Below are 15,926 nucleotides of genomic sequence, written 5' to 3' on the forward strand. Positions count from 1 at the left end.
GACCTAGAATTTATGTATGCCGGTATACTTGCACATTCATGTGTGTGTGTGTATGTGTGTGTGTGCGTGCGTGTTCACTCACATGTGAATGTTCGAGGCCAGAGGTCTACGTTAGATGTCTTCTTCTATTTATCTTCATCTTAATTTTTGAGGCAGAGTCTCTCACTGAACCTGGAACTTAATGTGTTGGTCATTCTGATCAGCTAGCGAGTGCTTGCTATACACCCGTCTCTGCCTCCTGGGATTCAAACCTACAGCTAGGCTCAAGAGGGTCCACTGTGTGTTTGTTCATTATTCTCATATCTCTAGGATGCGTACCCTCCTGTCCTCCCTCCTTCTTTCTTCAAAACAACTTTTGCTTAAAATTTAGCCAGACTCCCTAGTGGTTATCTCGTTGGCTCTTATTTTTCATTCAAGTTATTTTTAGACTAATTAAGACTTTTTTTCCTTTAGACATGGTCTCATATAGCCCAGGCTGATTCTGGGCTTTCTATGTAGCTGAAGATGATCTTGAACTTATGATCCTCCTGTCTCCACCTTGCAAATACTGGTATAAGAGAGTTGTGCTACCATATCCTGTCCTGGTTAGATGAACTATTCTAAAGCTGGCTTTGAATAGATTGTTCCTTGCATCCCGTCCCGCCCCTCCATAATCCTCCTAAGAGAAACAAACACCTTTCTGCTATGGGCTTATTCCAACCTGCTCTTTTAGCCACACCTCCCTCTGGACTGAGTTCTATATCTTTAAAACTTTAACAGAAGTTGTGTGTGGTTTTTAAATATGGTAATAGGTTTTGGCATCTCTTGCCTTTTGCTTGGAGTGATGCTCCAAATGTTGACCTTTCTATATTCAGTATAGGACTATCCACCTTGCCCTTATTCTACAGCTTGTCCCAGTTTCTTTTAGCTGCAGGTCTGCAGTGTTTTCTAGTGCTTTGCTTTTGAATTCCTAAATCAGTCACTGTCTCCTCCCAAGACTTTCTGGGAGTTGCTTATGCTCCTGAGAACCAGGAGTTGTCTCTTTTATCCATTCATCCTTCCGGCCTTCTCATGCTTTTAATGGTCTGGTTGCTCTCTTATATTCAGTATTTGCATTTTCAAATGCCAATATTTCTATCAATGGCCATCTGGTTTCAGGGTCAGATATGACTGTATTTACAGCTGAGACAAAGCCCTGTAAGAAGTTGGTAAAGGCTTCTGCAGAACTCTGTATTATCATAGTAAATGAGGTGGATCTTTTCTGCAGGCTCCTCAATCATATCACAAGCAAGCTCTTTTTTTTTTAATTTTTAATATTTTTTATTACATATTTTCCTCAGTTACATTTCCAATGCTATCCCAAAAGTCCCCCATAGTGCCCCCCACTTCCCTACCCACCCATTCCCATTCTTTTGGCCCTGGCATTCCCCTATATTGGGGCATATAAAGTTTGCAAGTCCAATGGGCCTCTCTTTCCATTGATGGCCGACTAGGCCATCTTTCGATACATATGCAGCTAGAGACAAGAGCTCCGGGGTTCTGGTTAGTACATCATGTTGTTCCAACAATAGGGTTGCAGATCCCTTTAGCTCCTTGGGTACTTTTTCTAGCTTCTCCATTGGGAGCCCTGTGATACATCCAATAGCTGACTGTGAACATCCACTCCTGTGTTTGCTAGGCCCCGGCATCGTCTCACAAGAGACAGCTATATTTGGGTCCTTTCAGCAAAATCTTTCTAGTGTATGCAATGGTGTCAGCGTTTAGAAGCTGATTATGGGATGGATCCCTGGATACGGCAGTCTCTAAATGGTCCATCCTTTCATCACAGCTACGAACTTTGTCTCTGTAACTCCTTCCCTGGGTGTTTTGTTCCCAATTCTAAGAAGGGGCACAGTGTCCACACTTTGGTCTTCATTCTTCTTGAGTTTCATGCGTTTAGCAAATTGTATCTTATATCTTGGGTATCCTAAGTTTTGGGCTAATATCCACTTATCAGTGAATACATATTGTGTGAGTTCTTTTGTGATTGTGTTACTTCACTCAAGATGATGCCCTCCAGGTCCATCCATTTGGCTAGGAATTTCATAAATTCATTCTTTTTAATAGCTGAGTAGTACTCCATTGTGTAAATGTGCCATAATTTTTGTATCCACTCCTCTGTTGAGGGACATCTGGGTTCTTTCCAGCTTCTGGCTATTATAAATAGGGCTGCTATGAACATAGTGGAGCATGTGTCCTTCTTACCGGTTGGGACATCTTCTGGATATATGCCCAGGAGAGGTATTGCTGGATCCTCCAGTAGTACTATGTCCAATTTTCTAAGGAACCGCCAGACTGATTTCCAGAGTGGTTGTACAAGCTTGCAATCCCACCAACAATGGAGGAGTGTTCCTCTTTCTCCACATCCTCACCAGCATCTGCTGTCACCTGTATTTTTGATCTTAGCCATTCTGACTGGTGTGAGGTGGAATCTCAGGGTTGTTTTGATTTGCATTTCCCTGATGATTAATGATGTTGAACATTTTTTCAGGTGCTTCTCTGCCATTCGGTATTCCTCAGGTGAGAATTCTTTGTTCAGTTCTGAGCCCCATTTTTTAATGGGGTTATTTGACTTTCTGGAGTCCACCTTCTTGAGTTCTTTATATATATTGGATATTATGGGCACAGGGGAAAAATTCTTGAATAGAACAGTAATGGCTTGTGCTGTAAGATCGAGAATTGACAAGTGGGACCTCATGAAACTGCAAAGCTTCTGCAAGGCTAAAGACACCATCAATAAGACAAAAAAACCACCAACAGATTGGGAAAGGATCTTCACCTATCCTAAATCAGACAAGCAAGCTCTTAAAGCCACAACACAACATTGTTCAATTATGTCATCAACAGATGGGATTTGTCCTCATAAGTCAGCATAACACCCTTCCTCCAGCAGTTGGTCTTTAATAACATTTATCCCCATATTACGTTGTTCTGTTTTTGTGATTTCATGCCTTCACCATGTCAACCATTGTAACTGTTGACCAGCTTCTAGTACAGCCAACACCAATCCCTCCCAACCTTCGGGAATATCTCTATTCTGTGTAGCCCCGTTATTTAGCATTTCTTTAATGAATGAAGAAAGCAAGACATACAATAGCCTCTTTAAAATGCATTAAATCTAGCATTTCTATTGGATGCCGTGTCAATTCATTATAAGTATGACCACCATTGTTATCAAGTATATGGTACACAAAGACTGGGAAGGTTGATGGTGCCGGTATAGCCCCAAGCAAATCCTTTGGTGATGCACTCTGTTGAACATTGACCCGTTGTACCTGTTGTACCTCCTCCTGCTCCTCCTTCCCTTGTCTCACTGAGGTACTCTGAGCACCTGACAGTGAAAGTGCCTTCCAGCCTAATTTGCTTCCTGCTTTCATTGTGTGGTAAATTCCCAGTCCCAGACACCAAACCTGAATCCTAGTGTTCTCCTCTCACTGGCTTTTTGTTTTTGTTTTTAAGCATTTCTACCTGTATCTGCAAACTCTCTAAATGCATATCCAACTCTGCAATCTTCTCTAACATGAGAGAATTGAATGAACCTTCTGAATTTTCAGCTTTACCTCCAATCTTTTTCAAAATCATATACATGAAGACTATGAAGCAAAACAAGAAAACCTCTCCAGAAGCAAGGCCATCCAGCAGCAGTAGCTTCTATTTTGCCAACCTCCTTAAACAACATTGCTAAACCATCAAAAACTGCTGACTCCTCTACTACATTAGAGGCAGAGAGTTATCCATAGTGCCTAAGTTAGGCACCACTTGTAGCCTTATATTTTTCAAAATCTTCTTTAATAAGGGATCTTAAACCCTTCAATTTCCCTTATATGACCAAAGTTAGGGGAGGAAAATGACTAGTAGAAAATGGAGGTATGGACCTGTCTAGAAATAGTTCCTTGGGGGTGACTCCAATCTTAATTGTCTGCAGTTCAGCTAACTAGCAAAATATCAAACAGGAATCAGCAGCAGAGGCTCCACCCATTGGCATGAGTTGGATGAAGTGGAAAAAAGCAGCTGGCACACCACCAATTCTTTGGTGCAGTTCTTTCTACAAAGTCAAGACAAGCAAAGGTGAATCAATGTAACTGTGTAATTGGTGAAGACCACGAGGTGAACCAATGCCAGTGCATCATCCACTGTCTGTTGGGTTCTACTTCTACTCCTTCCAAACATCATGTGGCTTCTCAAGCATCCATTCCAGTAAAATATCACACACCTTTTCATCAGATAGCTTCTGGAAAAACACCACATGTCTGTTCTCAGCAAAACATCCTCTCATGTGTCTGCTTCAGCAACACATCCTCTCATAAGACAGCTTCCAGAGTAACATCACATGGCACAATTAAGTCTCCAGTGAAACCAGAAATTTCTACTTCCTTTCTCAATCTCTTGTCTGGATTTAAAACTCTTTGGGGGAAGGGGCAGACCATCTTGTTGCTCACTTTTGTATCTCCTGCAAGACTTACTATATTGCCTGACACGCAGTAGGTGCACAAAGAATTTTTAAAATGGTTCAAAGAATTGTTAAATTGTAGCCAAGCAAACCATTTGCCTCCATGCAAGCTCTAATTAGTCTTCTTTGTCATATGCTGACATTTTAATTTTATATTTAAGAAACTGTAAAGAATTTCCACTAAATAAAGATTCCAGAATGCTCCAAATATTCCCCCTATGTATGAGGTGTAGCTTTCATGATGTCTTTAAAATCTGCAACTTTAAAAAAAAATCTATTTTTTAAAAAATTTATATGTATGTATATATCTCTGTACAGGTGCCTACAGAGGCCTGAAGAGGGCACTGGATCTCCTGGAGTTACAGGTATTTGTAAGCCATCTGACAGGGTGCTAGGAAGTGTACTTGATTCTCTAGAAGAGCAGCAAGCGCTCTTAACCATCGAGTTACGTCTCTAGCCCAAAAGTTGGCAGCATTCTAATTGTCCTCTGTGTTGTTAGCTTCTATGCTTCCTTGTGTCCAGAGACAGGATGGGATTTAGCAGGAAATTAGGGGCCACATTCATTCTGCTTTCAAAAACTAATTATGTTTTAAAAAATCTTTGGAGAACATTAGTAATGAGCCAGGATTCTGGGAAGCCAGTCTAGTTCTGACACCTCCTCCAAGTCCAGATGGAAACCTCTGTGGTAGTTAAGTGGGCAGTGGGACCTGGAAGGAAATGACGTTTCCAGCAATTAAATCATGCCCATGGTAGTGGCTCACAGTCCTGCAGGAACAATTATAAGGAATTCCCTCTTATTTGGCACAATGAGATGTGAACGTTTTCTAACAGGCTAATTAGTATAGTTATTTTTTTCTTTCTTTCTTTCTTTTTTTTTTCCAAAAATGTCAATGTGTAGGATTTAATTAGTCTGCCCAAGGATTGTAAGATAACTGCTTAGTTTAGTCTGTCTGTCAGCATTTTCAGGATTTGGAAAGATGCCAGGAACTATCACCTACAGATTTGCATAAACTTTTCAGCAATTCTAGGAAGATTACTATGTGCAGCAAGTTAAGTTCTCAGAAATAAAAACCTCAGTTAGATGGTGGAAGAGTTATAAACAAAAGAATGTATGGTTGGTTGAAAGTGGACAAAAACCTGCCCTTGCTGTTCTGCTGTTGATATTCAGATGTTTGAGGCTTGGCGGTTTCAGATGGGTGTGGCCTCTGCTTTAGGCTTCTTTGGTTTTGAGTAGCAGTATCTTCTTCCACGTGGTTAGTATATGGTAATGTGTTGGCAGGATACTCAGTACAACACAGAGTTAAAGGAGATGCTCTCTATTTAGTTCTACAAAATAGGGGTCCAAAGAAGATCATGGGAAACAAAAGGTGACCCCTTCTGGATTTTGCTGGTGGAAGGGATGCATAGTAAGTAGGTTGTTCTAGTCATCCAGGGAGGGTTGTCCCATCTTGGCTCATGGAATGGGTTGAAGAGTTCTTTTTCCCTATTCCTGTCCAGTGGGAACCCCATAACACCATCTTATTTAGGATGAGGGTCTCTGAAGATAAAACAACTGAAAATTAAGGGAAAAGCAGCGTGTGCTAGTTGGACCCAACAGCTGTTGAATGTTGGAAGGGAACAGACATGAAACCACAGAAAAGACAGTGGGAAATGGAGCCATTTATTGTGATGTGTCTCTGGGCTGAGGAACACCAGGGTTTCCAGCAATCACCATCAACTAGCATGGCTAGGTTTCTTTCTTGGAGCCTCCAGAAAGATCTAGACCTGATGCCAGTTGGATTTGCTCATTTGCCCTAACTCGGAGCAAATATGGCCTAGTTGCTTTAAGCTATTAAACTTGTCCCAGTGCCCCTAGGAAACCAATATAGCACTTATGTTTATTCTTTGCACAAGAGAAGTAGGACGCCTTAATTGACAGCCTTAATTGATGCTGTGGGGTAGAGAAATTTCTCCAAAGAAAATCTAGCGCAAAGAAAAGAGCCAGGATGGTGGGCTAGTGTCTACTACCTTCTCTAAATCATAAGAGGCCTTGCACTGCAGCTCATCAGTATGTCTCTGAGGTGCCACAGGGCAAGGGTGAGAAACAGACTCTTTCTATTACCTGCCTCCAGCAAGATTTGAAGATCCCCTTCAGATTTTCCAATTTATAACCAGTGATGTTCTGAGTCTTTGGGGGAAACTTGGTGGTGGTGGTGGTGGGTGGCAAAAGATTCTGGAAGGTACCGTGTAGGACAACGCCATCATTTATATGGGTCAGGAGGGAGATTAAAGTTCACTGTTGTACTAATTGAAAGCAGCTTAGACTAATGATCCCCACCTCGCACCTAGATGGAGACATGGTGAAAAATGTAGGTCGAACATAATCAAAAGAACAGATTTTAGCCCACGCATCGAGAAAGAAGGATGGGCGAAATGAGTTGACCTCGTGTGGGTGATTCCTAATTTTTATTCCCTTTAAATTGTTAGGCATTTGGTAGTTGGAGAGGTTTATTTATGTTTATATCCATTGCAGCTATAATAATAACAATTAACATTTATTGGAGAGTTTCTGCGTGCCAGCAACCATGTTAAATATGTTCTACACACATGGACTTGCTTAATCCTCAAATCGCTCAACCTTGTTAGTGACTCTGAGTTTTGGGTATGGAGACAGAGTTTTAGATAGGTTTTGTAACTTGTCTAGGGTCATATAACTGGTAGATGGTATGAGGCATCAGTCTCTGAAGTCTTGACACCAGGACCTAAGCTTTTTGGTCAATTAATAGCTCTTAAATGCTCCTTTATTATGACTAGGTATGTCATTTCACTAAAGAATGGTCCTCAGAGGACTGGGGAGATGGCTCAGTTGGTAAAGGGTTTGTTGTGCAAGCATGAGGACCTGACTTCAGGTTCCCAGCACCCATGTGAAAGCCAGGCGTGGTGGTAAACATCTGTAAAAGTAGCTGTTGAGGGTGCAGGGACAGATTCCTGGAACTGTCCAGCCAGACTAGGTGAAAGGGCAAGCTCTAGGTCCCTGGATAGAATCTGTCTGGAAAGAAAGAAAGCAACAGAGAGCATGTGCTGTCAACCTTTGACCTCCACATATATACATGATATGCACATATATACATGATGCACAGTTTTACACACAGGCACCAAATGAACCATCACCATTCTTTAGCCATTGTTATAATCTTTCCCTCTAAAGTTTGGCTCATCTAGCATATTTGTTGGAAAGACTTGAATGCTGGTAGAAAACCCAGAGCTTTCTTTGTGCCATGCAGTGTACTCTCTGCTAAGCTAATCTCTTTCCTACTGGGGGGATGTGTATTATACGAACTGGTTTAGCTAGACTGAAAATCAATCACCAAGGCTACTGATGATGTTAAAAAAAATCAAAAGCAGTTAGCATACAAATGGAAGAGATTCCCTATAACTCTGTGCGGGACAAATTTCCCATACCACATCAATAAATCAAGGCTGTTGAGGCTTGGTTATAAAGGAAGATAGATTGAACAATTTTCCCGTTACAAACAAGCTGTTTTGTACTATGTATCTATCAGCCAGTTATTCAGGTCTAATTTAAGGATGTGCAAGCAAACACATCCAAATATATTTAAATACACTAGCTTCGGAAGCAGCCACGGAGTGCTCTGCATGAACACAACCGGATTATTTTTGTAATCTTGAAAGTGCCTTTTTCAAAACTGTAATTAGAAATTCTCTGCTCTAAAAACATAATCTGTAAGAATCACTTGCCTTTATTTTCTGTCTCAACCCTTCCCTGTGGTTAAATTTTGGTTGTTGTTTGTTAATGGAAGATTTCCTGAATTCCTATTGGAGAATACTCTCTTCCTGGTGTTGAGTGACTTCCCTGATTTGGTTTTGGAGATGCAGGCAGAGACCTGTAGATAATGATGCTTTGGACATTCATGGTTCCAGGAAGTTGGCTGACTATAGGGCTTGGGGATTCTGTCATGTGCTTAGGGAATTTGTGCCAGTTCTTGGCAAACCAATGCAGAGGCTGTGTCTCCTTAACTGGACAGAGGTAATCTCTTCTAACTTCTTCTCAGAATTGGACCAAGACTCTTAAGTGTCCAGCAAAGTTTGTAATTGGTGTTCTGGGGAGGGGAGTTTGTGGGGAACAACTTCACATTGGTCCTACTAAGAGCTCTGGGGACATTGGAAATGGCACCAGATGATGCTGGTAGCCACTCTGAACCTTGTTATTGCTTTGGGGGATCTCACTCTGGCCTCAGACATGTGCTGTCTTTATGCCATGGTGCCATGAATGGGCCAGAGACAGAAATCCAACTGCCTGGATTCCATTCTTGGATTTTTTTCATATGCTGGCATGTCACCTTAGGCCAGTTTATCTCCATTGAAAGAGTGAACAAACTTTAGCTCCCTGCTCTCAGAGTCTCTGACTGGGCCTGAGAATTATCTTGACAAAGGATGTTCTTACACTTGGGAGCCTTCCTAGGACAATGAAGGCTCAGGGGAGAGAAGGTTATATTGTAGCTTCAACAAAGATGGTCATGGAGAATGCGCCAACAAGCATGGGAAGGCTGTTGAGATATTTTTACAAGCTGATATTTTTCTCAGCTTCTACCTAGCATACACAATGCCGACAAAAGTTTTTTTTCCCCTGGTGCAGGGAGGCAGATTGTTACTTTAATGTCCTTGGTTTGCAAACATCTATAGTTTAAAAGAATCCAGATAACAAACTGATGTAAGGTCTCAGCCATAGCATGTGCAATAGGCTTATAATAATACATAATTTAGAGGACTCTTTTGAAGAATAAGTGGGACCTTTGAGTATCACTGAGGTACTTCCTGGCACACAGAGATTCATCAAACAGTGTTATCTGATACCATGTCAAACAAACATGAAGTGCCAGTGGAGTTTTGCTGGCTTTGCTTGTCCAGCATAGCTCTTCTTCTGCCTTAGTCTTCATCTGAGGATTCTCCCCTTCTCAAGATCAATGCCTCTATTTCAGTAGATGCCTCATTCTGTCTTCGCCCTAAATAGTGGCCTTGAGGTCTGGGTTTGATCCATCAGCCCGTGCCTTATGTTCCTGACTAGAGCAATTCTGTCGAGGGTATGATCTGAGCTGTCCTGAAGCTTTGGCAGGCCATTGAGAAGAAAAAAGTGGAAATTGGTAGGATGTGACATATGATGTGGGTGGCATGGCTGCTGCATGGGTGAGGCCTGTCTCAGAGAGAAGCACAGTAGGAGAGGCAGACTGAGAGAGACTCACTGAAGCCGGACACTCTGAAGCTTACCTGACAAAGAGACTTTTTAGACTCTGCCACCAACAATGGCCCTTTTTGCTTGAGCTTGCCTAATTTTATTAACTTGTGTGTTTCAACAATCCTCGCTGACACCTGTCATCTCAGAGTAACTATTAATAGCATCTTCTTTATATTAGAAGTGCTCCTTAGACTGTACAGTCACCTTATTTCAACCAAAAGCTGAGACTCACCCAGCAACACTAGACTAATGTCTCTGTGGGGTCTCATTTCCAATGAATGGCATCTTTAAATGGTTCAGCTGGGCTGCATTGAACTGTTCTACTGGAGTACCCTAAACACTCTCTCCATCTCTCTGAAATCAGTGGTGCCTTAGGACCCATTTTGGACCCACATCTGCCTTATGGTCCCCTTACTCTAGCTATGACCAGAGTAGAACACTGTTTAGGGTCCTTCCTTGTCCAGGTAAGGAGAATCTGGATTATTTCAATTAAACACTTACTTCTCAAGTCTGCCTGTCTGTCTCTCATTTCTGACTACTAACCCATGAGAACAGATAGACATTATTTTGGACAAGCTTCATAATCATGTGCTTATACAAATATATAAGTGGACACATATATAGACTCATACATAGTCAGACATATGCACAGACACAGATACACAGCACAAACACTGACACATGCAAACACTAGAGGGATGGATAGAGGGAGGGACAGAAGGAGATGAGAGAGAGAGAGGGAGAGAGAGAGAGAGAGAGAGAGAGAGAGAGAGAGAACCAACCTTTGGCATGGACATATGAGACATAATTTGATATGAAAAATATTCTTGATTAGCTAGCATGGGCTAATGATATCTATTTATGGTTAATACTTATTATTTACATTTACCATGTTTAAACATGTGATAGTGTATCCTATCAATTTATATATTTTCTTTCCTTTTTCTTTAAATACTTTTAAAAAAAGATTTATTTATTTATTTATTTATTTATTTATTTATTTATTTATTATACGTAAGTACACTGTAGCTGTCTTAAGAGGGCATCAGATCTCGTTACAGATGGTTGTGAACCATCATGTGGTTGCTGGATTTGAACTCAGGACCTTCGGAAGAGCAGTCGGTGCTCTTAATCGCTGAGCCATCTCTCCAGACTCCTTTAAATACTTTAAAAGATTTATTTATTTCATGTGTGTGAGTGTATGTATGTATGTATGTGTGTGTGTGTATGTATGTATGTATGTATGTATATATGTATATATATGTATAACATGTGCTTGCTTGATAGTTATGAAGGTCAGAAGGCTCCTGGAACTAGTAGAATGAATGACTTTGAGGCAACCTGTGGGTTCTGAGAACTGAACCCTGATTCTTGCAAGAGCAGCAAGTGCTGTTAACTACTTGGCCATCACTTGAGCCCTGACATGTGCATTTTTCATGAGTGACGAAATTAAAGCAAATATTGTCAGAATCAAGACCCCATCTCAGATCTGGTTTTTATCCCAAAGCTCTTCTTTCATAAGGTGATGGCATTCTTTTATTGTAAACACTGAATGTGACCCTCTGTCTTAAGCCAGGAGTCTTTCTTTCCATTTTCCTATCTTCCCTTAACCAGCTGGGTGATCACGAATAGGTCAATTTACCAAATGAACCTTTATTTCCTTATCTGACAAATGAGGGGCAGGATTAATTGACTCTGGAAGTCTCTTGAGGCCCAGTGATTTCTTTGATTCTAGGTATTTGGGCATGGGGGTTAGGAGTTCAATTTTTCTTTAATATCTGAATGTCTAAATCCTCTCTTTGGGCAATACATTCTTTTACGTACAGTAGACACAGAGGCTGCCAACTGAAAATCAAGAATAAAAGAAAAGGGGGTGGTTTGTGGGGGTGATGAAGGAGAAGAATTTTCTTCTGCTAGATATTTAGAAAATGGCAAATTTGCATTGAAAGTATATTATTAGTGGTAGAAAATAATGATTAATGTCATTTCATGTTCCTTTCACAAGTCATGATAGATAATGAACAATGATAACACCACGCATGATTGCTGATCCTTATGACATTCAAAACAGACTCGAAATTCCTATTCCACAGACAGGACTCAGTTAGGGCACTATATTAAATTCAAACTTAGGGATCAAATTTAAAATTCAAATGCACATCCTTTTTGCATATCTATTTTGACATGGCATTACAAATCACTCACTGTAATATGAATTAAAGATGGACTTTTGCACAATGGGAGAAAACATGAAAAGAAATCCTATTTAAATTTTAATCCCTTTTTACCCTTTTCAGATCCCCTCCCACATTCCTCCTAATATATCTGCTAATTATTAAAAGTATTGCTATTTAAGCAGCGATTTGTTCATTCACATCTTCTTAATTTTCCACTGGTAGCAGTTGCTAAGATTCAGCCCTGATGAACTGAACCATGTTGATTTTATTGTGATGGCCTTCAGTGAAAGAACTTTAAATTTTAACTTGCTGTTTACATTTATTTATTTTTATTTTTTTAATTTATTATTTTTTTTGTGTGTGTATACCCGTCGATGTATACATGAGCACATCCTTGCAGGTACCCATGGAAGCCAGAAGAGGGCGATGGATCCCTTGGAGTGGTTGTGAGTGGTTCAACATTGCCTTCTGGGGGTGAACTCTGGTCTTCAGCAAGAGTAGCAGTGTTCTTCCCCTCCCCCCAACATAATATTGATTATTTGGGAATCTCCTACAATGGACGCCGATCAAACCGCATTCTGGTCTTCCCAGGTTGACTCTCCCACCAAGACATCAAGCACACTTTGTGTTGCCCCCACACTCATTGGCACATGGCCAAACTTCTAGTGGCTAGCCTCCCAAAGACAACAGAGCCCCCTCCCATCTCCTCCCACACCAGAAGCCATCAACTGTGAAGGGCTATACTTCAGCATCTTTATCATGAATTTTAAGGACTGTCTTCAATGGCTTCCTGTCTGGACTGTTTTTTTTTTTTTTTTTTTTTTTTTTTTTTTGGTAAGGGGGGAGGGATTTGGAAGAGGTTGTTACAGAAGCCTTCCAAGTCTCTCATTGTCAGGAGTCTGCAGGCATGGATGGGCAAGGAAGCAGCAAGCACTTTTAACCACAGCACAGTAATCTCTCCAGCCTTTGTGAAAGAACTTTAAAAGGTACTTGGCACTGTGTATGGTTTTGTATTTAGCTGATGTGAGCAGATGAGGCGGGGGGGGGGGGGGGGGGGGGGAGGGGGCTGACATCAGAGAGTGTAGGGAGGCAAGTGTGTGCTTTGAACACCCTTACAATAGAACCGGTGAAATGTGCAAAATAACAAATTAAATTGAATGTTCAGGTGCATTGTCATTTTGTTGGGGAGTGGAATGAAAAACAGAACCCCATGCTATTCCTACAAGAATTAATCAGATTTTAATTACTCCACATGCAACCTGGACTCTTTAGCTCATCTATGCAACAATCAGTGAGACACCTCCAGTTAAATAGCTGAAAATTTTCATTTTCCATACTGTCATATGGTTCTCTGTTAATTATTTGGGGACTTTTAACTTTTTTTTAAAATTGTAGCCTCATTTCTCCTGTAACATCAGTGTCTTAGTTAGGGTTTTACTGCTGTGAACAGACACCATGACCAAGGCAAGTCTTATAAAGGACAATATTTAATTGTCAGAGGTTCAGTCCATTATCATCAAGGTGGGAACATGGCAGCATCCAGGGAGGCATGGTGCAGGAGGAGCTGAGAGCTCTACATCTCCATCTGAAGGCTGCTAGTGGAAGACTGACTTCCAGGTAGCTAGGATTAGGGTATTAAAGCCTATGCCAACAGTGACACACCTACTCCAACAAGGCCACACCTCCTAATAGTGCCACTCGATGGCCAAAGCATATACAAACCATCACAACCAATAACTTACTTTAGATTTTGCTGTTTAAAAATCAATTAAATTTATTATTTGACAATGTCTCATACACACACACACACACACACACACATACACACACACACATCATCATCATCATCTTGATTAATGTTACCCTCTTTGTCTCCTATCTTCTTCCACCCCTGTATGCCTCACTTCCTTCCTACCTTCGTGTTAGTTTGTAACACACTGCGTTTAACCAGTTTAACCAGAGTGGTCTATATGCTGGTGGTTTGCATCAGTGGGTAGACCACGGAAGAGAATGTTTTCCATCCCTCAGGGCCCTTTGAAGCCTCTCTTTCATCAGGAGAATTATGGCCACGTGGGTCTCTCCCTATCTGTGACTGGCTACTGATAGGCTCACTCTTTACAAGCTCACTGCTGAGCTATGAGATGGCCTTTGCAATGGCCGTGTCTCGCTCAGAAGATGGCGTTTCACAGCTGTCCTCTTTCCCATTCACATTGTCGCCTGAGACTTACAGGGTGTCTCAGAATGTCCGGTGTCGGGTTTGGGTTTTGCTTTTTCAGTGGAGGAGGGAAATGTGAAGTTTCATATGAGGGAAGATAATACAGATAGATCTCAGCGGCGCGGGCCCTGAGATTGTTTATCTAGTATTATGGGATAGAGTTCTATGAGTTCAGCTACTCTCCCCTGCTTTCATCAACCTGGAAAGCTCCCTGAGGTTAAAGGCACAGTTTGTCACTACCGAGATGGAGCCAGGCAGCTTGGCCTCATTAGTGTGGTACTATAACAAAGTGAGAGAACCTCAAATCTAATTTTCACAAAACATTCAAACCCATAAAAAAAGGGCAGGGAGAGAAAAATCCAAGGTGCTCTCAATAAGATTTTGTTATTGAACCGAAGATTCTTTTTGAAAATGGCCAGAAGCTTTTCATCCTGGTATTGGCACTTCAGAAGTTGCACCCGGAACACTTGCAAAACTACCACACAAGGTCGGTAGAAATAAGGAGACCGAGAATTTTATTGATCGCTGGGTTTCTTCAATTCCTGCAGGTCCTTGTTCATCCCTCAGTGCAATCAACTCTGGACTTGTCAACAGGATATTGAGGGGAATATGAATCTTTCTGAATCAATAATTTGCACAATCTACACACGCATATTTAGGAATTATAATAGTGCAGAGTCAAGCAAATTCTAAAACCAGGTTCCGCAAAACTTGAACATCCAGTCAGACAGTATGAAAACATATGTCCTTGCCTCTGCTTTAGGGTAATCCCCTCCTTTAAGGGCAAGACTATTGGGAAAATTTTAATTTATAAAGAGTCAAAAACATACAAAAGCATTAAAATCCAAGTTTGGGAAGTTTAAATGGATTTTTGAAAGACAGGAGACCGTTTAGTCCTAGATATAGGGTCCATTTGTGCTTCTGAAACATCAAATCTATTCTCTTTCATGACATAGATCATGTAGGCAAACCCGGCAAGCCCCTCATGGCTTGCTAAAGCATTCTACTAGAAGAAAGACTAACTTCTTCTGTCAGCCCTAGCCACTAATCTCACTGTTTTACCTCAAACCAAGGCTATAGGGTCATGAAAAGAGTCTTGGAACCAGAAATTGGGATAATAAATATGACAGTGTTAAAAAGATTATATTTCTCTAACCCCGGTCTTACCTCTAAAATGGTTATCTTCTTAGCTCACATATACTGTTGTAACCAAATATTCGATGCTAGGTGACTTCTAAGTAGTAAAACAAACAAACACACAAACAACAACAACAACAGCAACAACAAAACAACCATTTTGTCTTGTTGTTGAGACTGAGAAGTTCAGGTTGAGCAGGTATAAGATCTAGTGAGGCCTTAGTTTTTGCTTCCATGACAGTGTATCTTACGTCACAGTGATAGGAAAGGGCAGAGGGTACAAGCCAGTTCCTTCTAGTTCTTTCACTAGACACTTGTCCTTCCATGACGGGATGCCTATAAATCAAACAGAAGCCTGGGGTTTATAATAATGCTGAACATATAAGGTAGGAAGTGTGTCCTAAACCGTTTCCTGCCTTCAGTCCTTGGGTACTTTACTGCGGAGGCCTATAACCTTAACAGATGTGTTTTATGGAAGAAGGCCTTGGACAAATATGTTCATTGCTCGAGTGTTTCCTCTCTATCTCCTACATTCCAGAGACTATGCCCCACGTCTGGGATTCAGTGATGAGAGAAAAATTAAGCACGGAGCTCATGATCTAGTGAGGAATGCTACTGTATAGCTAGACATATAGCAAAATTGAATAGATTTAGAGAAGGAAGAGAGCACTATGAAGATAGTTAATGGTGGGGTTC

Source organism: Mus caroli, chromosome 10 (assembly GCF_900094665.2).
Source record: "Mus caroli chromosome 10, CAROLI_EIJ_v1.1, whole genome shotgun sequence".
Lineage (NCBI taxonomy): Eukaryota > Metazoa > Chordata > Mammalia > Rodentia > Muridae > Mus > Mus caroli.